Raw genomic sequence first — 9,837 nt, forward strand, 5'->3', positions numbered from 1 at the left:
TGGAAATCCCGATCGCCTCGACTTATTTGTGTCCTCTCGAACTTCTTTACACCGAAAATGGAGCCTTGCCCGTCGATCTTTTACGATAATCTCTAGCTTCAAATTCAGCCTTCCTCTTCTCCTTCCGAGCTCTTCCGCCTTGCGTGCTCGTTCAACTAGTGTTACAAATTCTTTTATCTCCAAAATACCCACCAGTAGCTTTAACTCTTCATTCAATCCCTCTTCAAATCTTTTGCACATAGCAACCTCATCAGCCACACACTCCGAGCATACCGACTAAGTCTTACGAACTCATGTTCAGATTCGAGATACAATCATACGACCTTGCTTGAGCTCCAAGAATTCCTTACGCTTTTGATCGATGAACCGTTGACTAATGTATTTCTTTCAAAATTCGTTTGGAAGAAATCCCAAGTAACTTGTTCCTTTGGGACTATGGAAATTAAGGTCCTCCACCAATAGTAGGTGAGTCTCATAACAAGGATATAGCACACTTAAGACATTCATCGGTGTGCATGACAGTTCATCAAACACTCTAATTGTGTTATCAAGCGAACTCACTTTTTTCGGCATCATCGGTAACTATGGCCTTAAACTCCTCGCCCCACGCTTCCTAATCAAGTCCACGGTGGTTTACTCAAACCTCACGGGATCAGCAATCGATGGCATTACGGGCTCTTGGGGTGGATTATTTATATTTGGGAATGGTTGGACAGCCGGATTGGTTCGGGCATATTGCGCGACCCACTCGTTCATCATGGTGAAGAAGGCTTGTTTCGCCTTCATCTTGATTATTCGCGGATGACCGAGGCTCAACAGCGGTGTCCCTTGCGCAGAGCAGCCGCTACACTTTCAACGTCATCCGTCAAGGGTCTCTCTACCCCGGGTTCCATTTGCTAATCAAAACAAAAATTTCAACCGTCAGAAGTCATCACATTTTTAAGCAATAACACATTGGCATGTATAGCTAGACTCACACGCGCTACAGTAGTCCCAGAACCGACTAAACCATAGCTCTGATACCAATAAAATTGTAACACACCGAATCCGAGACCGTCGCCGGAGTCGAACACGAGGTGTTAACAGACTTCAAACCACTTATTGAGAATTTCCCAGACAAGCTGCCAATCTGTGTACTAGTCGCTTCAAAAATCATAACTTGAGTTTTACAACTCGAAAATCAGTTTCGTAATTTTTCCCTGAAACTAGACTAATATGTACATCTACATATTGTTTTCTATAATTTTTGGTCGAGCCAATTAGTACAGTTTATTAGTTAAAGTCTCCCCTGTTGCAGGGATCGACTACACTGACCTTTGTGCGTTACAAATTGGATATCTACCTGTACAGGGCTTCAATACTGATTTCGTTTCCTTCTATAGAAACTAGACTCAGAGAGGAATCTACACATATATGGCATGACTCCTAATTATCTCTGGTTAATTTACAATGTTTTTCCAAAGTCGGAACAGGGGATCCAGAAACCGTTCTGGCCCTGTTTCACGAGAAATTTTATATCTCTTAAAATACAGCTCATATGGTCGTTTCGTTTCATCCATATGAAAATAGACCCATCAAGCTTCGAGTACGTAATTTTTTTTAGCTATTAATTCCACTTCTTCTATTTTTAGTGATTTTTCGATCTCATATCACTGCTGCTGTCCGCAACAGTTACTGCAGTAGACTATACCAATTTCATGAATCCTTCCTTAGCCTTACTACTCATCCATCATACGTGACACAAATTATGGCCACCTTATCAAAATTAAGGTTTCTAAGACTCGTGGCTATAGATTCTAGCATCCCATTCAAACGACCACATAGGTCATTTTCACATGGCTTAAAGTTTACAACCCAAAATTTAACAAAACAAAATAGCTCATACATGCCAAATGTTCTCCTAAGTCGACTAAGAAGACAATACCAAAAATTGCTCACGGGTGTGATGACTTCGTTGTGATTCTGAACACCCAAAAGGAGACAAGCCCAAGGAACCTAAAATGGGTGACAAGAAAACACCGAGTGAGTTTATAACTCAAGAAGTCATAAGCATTCCACAACCATCCATTAATAACATTATCATAAAATGAAATAATGAAACAAGGCCAAGTGTTCTAGCGTGCATCGAACTATACCATAGTTCCTTAGATCCTTCGGATCAATCTCATACCAAGTCATGCATTTACATTTCATATACTATTCAATAGGATATTTGAAGCAATTACCATACATCATTTCATTTCGCAACAATCATGCAATTGAAATCATCACATAGATTTAAATCTTACCAACTCCACCCCGAGCATGAACATAGCATCTATTAGCCATGAACTCAAGGTACTTACTCTTTCCGCTGTCCATACTCATCTCGATAGAGTCACACCTCCATATAAATATTCAATCGGAGATATATGTAGAGTTCGCACACATAGTGCTTAATACTCAATCACGCACACTTAGTGCCACGTGATTCAAGCCCGCACACATAGTGCCATATAGTCCAAACTCGCACACTTAGTGCCGTACATTACAAGCTCGCACACTCGGTGCCAATCTAAATCACCGTACACATCTATTTCTCGCACACTTAGTGCCAAGCAAACTTCCTACACATTTCACTATCTCTTTTACGTTCAACATTATCATCTTTTCATACACATACATTTGTATATATTTCATCTCATTAAACACAATTGCATAGATATTACAATCATTTAAGCAATATCAAATATATGCTTAATGACTTACCTTGTGTTGGGTAAAATAGTCCAAGTCGGCTACTCGATGACCTTCGTCTTTCCCTTGCTTGATTCTCCTTCTTTAACTCCTTGAGCTTAATCAATAAATCAACTAGTTTAACCATCTTGCTAAACATTCATAATTCAATTACACATGCATATGTATGTTTGTATATTCGGCAACCATCCTCACTTATTACCCAATTAGTCAACAATCTAAGCCAAGATAAGGCTTCAATATGCTTGCCTCTAACCGAATGCATGCACACCAATTTTCCCTTCATGTGGCGAATATGCATGCCCATGTTGAGGCCATTTATGCACTTATTACCACACAAAACAGCATACATTTTACTAACTAATACCTTTCCATATTGTAACTCAATACACATCTATCATTTCCTTCATAACCAAAACATCATCATAAGTAAGTATATACCTTAAGATAGTATATACGGCATACCAATACATCATGCTCAAACATATATACATATATGTATGCTAGAGCCAAATCTCAAGTTGATTGTAACTAAACATGGACATGATTTCGAAACACAAATCTTACTCTCCATGCAAAGAGCATAAATCACACTTGGGGATGTACCATGGCCGAATACATCACAACACCATAATTTTGGTCATGATTACACAAAGAACTTAGTATATCATTCAAAAATGCTCAAAGAAAACCTAAGAGTCCTCAATCCACCATCACATGTATCATCATCAAGCTTCATATTTAACATGCAATGGCATTAACTCAAAATCCACCTTGGCCAAATACCATCCCCATGATATAACAAAGATTTGAACCATGGGCTAATAAGAACATCAAGTTAGCAACCAAAAACATGCATGAATCTCATGGCACAACATCAAACATACCTTAATCTTGATGCAAATATAGCCAAACCTCTTCCTAATCCTCTTCCAACCCAAACATGAAGCAAAATCCTTCCTTCCTCTAGTATTTTCGGTCAAGGGAGAAAAAAAATGGATGAACAATTTTTTTTTTCTTCTCTCTTCCTCAATACACGGCAAGGGGGGTTTCACACACACACACACATTTTTTTTCTTTCTTTATCACCCATACTTATTTGTTTATTGTTTCTCCCTAATGCACCAACAAAACATGTTTCATGACATGTTTAGCCCATACACCCTTGTCATGGCCGGCCATTAGCTAATAAATGGGGAAATTGACATGCAAACCCCTCATTTTTGCATGCATGATCAACTAGTCATTACACATTTCCCCCTCATATTTTTAAAGTTTACTACTAGGTCCTTTCTAGTGAAATTCACATTTATAACTCTAAATTAAAGCATCAAAAATGTCACACATGAGTTAACACATATTATAGGCATCAAAATAAATATCAAATTATTTTTATGCCTCGGTTTTGTAGTCCCGAAACCACATTCCGACTAGGGTCATTTTAAGGCTGTCACACAAACTCTCCTTTAGCAGACTCCACCTGGACTCCAACACTACCCCTCCTGCACTTAAAAGTAAATGCATCTATTTGTCAACACAAGGAATCGATCCCATGCCTTCCCCAATGCTCCACACACCACCTTTTTAGGAGCCTAGTGGCGTCACCCTTGCCACTTTACTAAGGCTCTTTTTGTGATGCAATTTACCCATAACTCTATACAAGGGCCACCTAGCCAGAACCCCTAACTCCTAAGTCCAAAAATTCAAAAATTCAACTGGGTTTTGGCCAACACATGGGCCTTCTATAAGCCCATTTACCTACTCAAAATATTAATTTCACATCCAAATACAAAATTTTAAAATCTTTACAAAATATTGAAAATCGCGAATAAATCCGAAAATCAGGATGTTACACTAAGGAGGAATTCGGCAGAGATTTGAAATCTAAGATTCAATACTAATCCCCTACCAAAACTAATTTAGAAAGAGTTAGGGAGAGAAGAAATTGGTACTAGGAAGACCAACTAAAAGAAAGTAAAGCACTTACACAAGAATCGATCAGCCAACGTTGAAGAAAAAGTGGCGGCACAACAGGATTTTGGCCGAAAGATATTTGTCTTTAGAGAAAGTAAATAGAAGCAAGAAAGAAAAGAGTTCGATGGGAAAGGAAGGGAAGAAATCGATACAAAATAAAAGAGAAAGAAAAAGGGATTTCAGCTTTTAGATATTTGGAGAGAAAAGTGTTTTCAGTAAAATAGAAAGGAAGAATTCGACATTAGCATAGAATCCCCAAAATCGGCACCTATTTATACTATAGTCGAATTTACCTATCCCTAAATTCCCAATTCAGCTCCACTTCTCTACACCTCTAATCTCCTAGCTTTTCTCCCTAATAACTCCTTAATCCCTTCCTTAAATTTCTCCTCTGATCACTCCATTCAGAGTTTACATCTAATGCCACTACTGGCCATTTACTGAGAAAAAATAAATCCTTCTTTTGAGCAAGAAGGTATTCGAACCCCAAACCTCCTTGCCATGCATGTGACGCCACCTCTAAGCCCCTCATGTGCGCTACTTGCCACTCTAACACAAGGCTCCCTGTGTTCAATTCTCCTTCATTTACTTAAAAACCAAACTACCTGCCATTAAGGTTCTTTTAATTTTTAACTATAATTTCCTTCACCCCAAAGTTCGAATTCAAAACTTAACCAAGGCCTATTATCACATAAATAACACTTGACTAGGAATATTAAGCACACATTTTATCAAAACTGAAAAAAAAAGAAAGTTCGGGATTTTTGGGGCGTTACAATTAAATTAGTAAATTTTTATCATTTTAGATCAAGAAATAAAAAATCCAGGCCTAGACCGGGGGAAGGCCAAGTAAGTAGATTAAATCGAACATGTCACCCACTTTTTGTATACAGAGGTAAGTTGTATGTAAATAAGGCAACTTTATCGCTATTATGTGTTGAATGATTGATTTTGCATAGTATGGTTGAATATGATTATGAATAATGTATGATGAAATTAATGTGGTAAATTCCCAATTGAACCTATGAATAATAGATTGGATATCCATGCCATGACATTTGGGTGATATGTATGCTAGTGTAAGACTATGTCTGGGACATAACATTGGCCACGATATGAGAGCCAGTGTAAGACCATATATGGGATGTGACACCCCTAATTTGACCCTAGTCGAAAAGTGGTTTCGAGACCACAAGACCGAGTCATAAAAATAATTAGCTGTCATATTTGATGCTCATTATATGTACATATGCATGTGTGAAAATTTCATGTTTGAATTTTGTTAATTGTGAGTGAATTTTATTAAATAGGACTTATGTGAGAAAATTTAGAAATGTGCTAGGCAAATGTAAGTGGCCTATTTTTGCATGTTGCAAAATAATTGTACTTGCATGTCAAATTCCCCACTCTAGAGGAAGTGGCGGCCATGATGGTATGGGATACAAAAAATATGCATTTTGTATTAATATTATAATGACTACATGGTTTTATAATAGGAAATAAGTATTAGAAAAAAAGAAAAGAAAGCCATACATTCTCACCTTGTTCTTGCCGAATGTTGGAGAAAGAAAGAAGAAATATGCTTTGAGGATTTCAGCAAGATAGCAAGCTAAAAATCCAAGGTATGTGCATTGGGTCATAGAGAAAATTGAATCAAAATTGGTTGATCTTTGTCCTCCATTGCCGTAGCCTAAAGGGAGTGAGAGGAAAGTTTGGTTGCTTTGATTTTTGGCTTAGAAGATGGCTAGAGTAAGGTATGTGTTGAACGATTCTTGAAAATCTATGCATGTTTGAGATGATTAGTTCAAACTCTACTTGTCCCATAGATTAAACTTAGAATTTTGAGGTTTGAGATTCGGTCAATAAGCTTGAAACTCATAGTAGTTGTTTTGGTAAGCTTGGTATATGGATGTTATATGTTTTGGTATTAGATGGGAAATGGTTGATGTAATGATCATTATGTGTATACATTTTCATAGCATGTTTAATTGGTTCGGCTAAGGTTTTGTATAGGTAAAACATATATGAATTGGTTGTTGTGTTTAATACAGGTAGTAATATGTGAACTAGCGTTCAATGATATAAAATCGTGTTCGAATGTGATTAAGTTAATGACATTCGGTTATGAGATGGATGACATGAATTATATTTATGAGCTACATTGTGATTCGACACTTACGAATATATGCATATATTGAATTGGTTTGATGTATTAGTTGAATTATATGTTATAAGACAAAATGATTGGAATAAGGTAATTGAAAATTTGGTTGTGGTCTGTGTTCGTTGGTAAGTATAAAATATATGCATTTGGTTGTAAGTATTCAGTTACCATGATAAGACACTCGTTTATGTCATAAAAGTTAGTTTCACAAGCAAACTATTACATGGTATTAGCATACATAAGTGTTTGGCATTATTGTGTGACTTATGTAGTTGTCTTGAATTTGATATCCGGTGTTGATTTGATTAATCACTTTGTAAATATTTATAAAAATATTAGTTTGAATAAAGTATCGATATGTGATTGCCAAATGTGATTGTTAAGTGAATAATATTGGTTAAGTACTTAAGCAAATCTATCATTTTAATTAAGCTTAAGAGCAAAGAGGATCAAAGTCGGATAGGGGAAAAGAGGAAGTAAACGAATAGCCGTGGATATCTAGTCGTCGACCACTTTCGAGGTAAGTTTTAAGTGATTAAACGTTGAGTAAATTCAATCATAATAGGACATAATGAGTTGATTGAATAAGATATGATGTGGCCATGATATGTCTTAAACCCAAATGGTAAGTTCATAAGTGTTTGGACTTGGAAATTTAAGAGCAAATTGTAATAATTTGCTTGGACAGCAGCAGTAATGTGATTTTAGAAAATCACTATAAATTGTTGGTGTGGAATTATAGGCTGAATAAAATATGTAATCAAAGCTTAGTTGGTCTAGTTTCTTATAAAAGAGACCGTGGAAGCAAAGAAATTTCCTATAAAGATATATTTAAAGTTGTATGGGACAGTGTCGGAATGACTCCGAAATCCCCTGTTCTGTTTTTGGAAAATCATTAAAATTTGGACAAAAATGGTTATAAGATAAGATTTATATGCTTAGACTCCTTAATGAGTCTAGTTTCAAATGGAATCAAATAGAACACATTATGAATTCTGTACAATGAAAAATTTGATTCGTAGCGAAGAGTGGTCAGATTAGTCAAACAGTGAAACAGGGGAAACTTTAAGAAAAATCTGGTATTGATTGGCCAAACCAAAAATTCTTAAAATTTCATGGATGGAAGATATATGAGTCTATATTCTGAGAAAATTTACGGCAAGTGATTTGGAGTCTTGTAGCTCGGGTATAAATAATTTAGTGACCATTGCTCAGGAAAACAGCTCAGTAGCGAATATGTGATTTTGTTGTAAACATGGATAAAAACTTGTTTTAGTTGCTCATAAGCTATTGATTGATCCCATACTTGAATTCTAAATTGTGATATTGTAAAATGATACATGAGTGTTAGATGGATCTTTGATATCAAAAATTTGTGAAATTGTAAGTTTATGAGTATTCGAATATGAAATGATAGTATGGCGTGAAATTGAATTATTCGTTGGAAAATGATTGATGTAGATTCGGCCAAGACCAAGTCAGTACATAATAATATATGTGATAAGGCCTAATGGCCGATGTGATGAATGTGAAAGTGTATATATATGTGATAAGGCCTAATGGCCGATGTGAGGAATGTGAAAGTGTATATATATGTGATAAGGCCTAATGGCCGACGTGATGAATGTGGAAGTGTATATACATGTGATAAGGCCTAATGGCCGAGGTGATGAATGTGAAAGTGTATATATATGTGATAAGGCCTAATGGCCGATGTGATGAATGTGAAAGTGTATATATATGTGATAAGGCCTAATGGCCGATGTGATGAATGTGAAATTGTATATATATGTGATAAGGCCTAATGGCCGATGTGATGAATGTGAAAATGTATATATATGTGATAAGGCCTAATGGCCGACGTGATGAATGTGAAAGTGTATATATATGTGGTAAAGCCGAATGGCTAATGTGAATGTTGTAACATGTGATTAAGTGTACATGAAACTTGAAATATGTTCGGGTGAGACCCGATGACTACGTGTGGAGATTATGTCCGGCACGACACGATGACTACGTGTGGAGATTATGTCCGGGTAAGACTTCGTAATAAGAATTGCTTATAAATATACGCAATGCGAAAGGTTAAACAGTATGTACTCCAAGTTTATATATGATGCATACGAGAGCAATCTATGGGACTATTCCTATGATTATGTGACATAGGATTAGTGTGAGAGGTTATGTGAAATCATACGATATATCTATGTCACATGAGCTCACTTTTATGTGAGAGTTTATCGCGCTATTGTATATGATGAGATGTGCATATTCGGTAAAGGGATGGTATGCCCGAAGGAAGAGTGAAATAAAATTGAACAACTATGTTATAATTTGATTGTTATCTGTTGACACTGCTTAAAACTTACTAAGCATTGTAATGCTTACTCTGCTTACTCTGCTTCTCTCGCCTTATAGGTCTCATTGCGAAGCTACTGGGCTCGGGGATCGTCAAGAACTAGTCACACTATCACTATCCACTGTTTGGTACTGCTATGTTTTGGAATATCTTATGGCATGTATAGAATAGACTAGTAGTGAGAGGATATTTTGGTTAATGTATAGGACTACTCTTTCGTTTGTTGGTCATAGACCCTTTGATTTTGTATAAATTTGGATAGCCATGCGAAAATGGCTTGTATACACTTTGGCATGGTATCATAATCATTTTGTATGTTGTTCATTAAGAGATGTGAAAATGTTTGGAATCGATTAGCCCTTGGAATGGTTAATCGTGATCATCTTTTGTGCCATGTATGCTAAAAGGGCTAGTTGAATCAAGGAAATTATGAAGTAGGTAAAATCTACCTTAAGGACAGAGGTTGACAGCTGCAGTGATGTGGATGTGAAAAATCACTAAAAATAGTAGGAATGGAATTAAATAGTGAATAAATTATGTAAATGAACCTTGATGAATCTACTTTCATATGGAAGAAACGAAACGGTCATATGAGTTGTATGTT

The sequence above is a fragment of the Gossypium arboreum genome, chromosome 5, assembly GCF_025698485.1.
Source record: "Gossypium arboreum isolate Shixiya-1 chromosome 5, ASM2569848v2, whole genome shotgun sequence".
NCBI classification, from domain to species: domain Eukaryota; kingdom Viridiplantae; phylum Streptophyta; class Magnoliopsida; order Malvales; family Malvaceae; genus Gossypium; species Gossypium arboreum.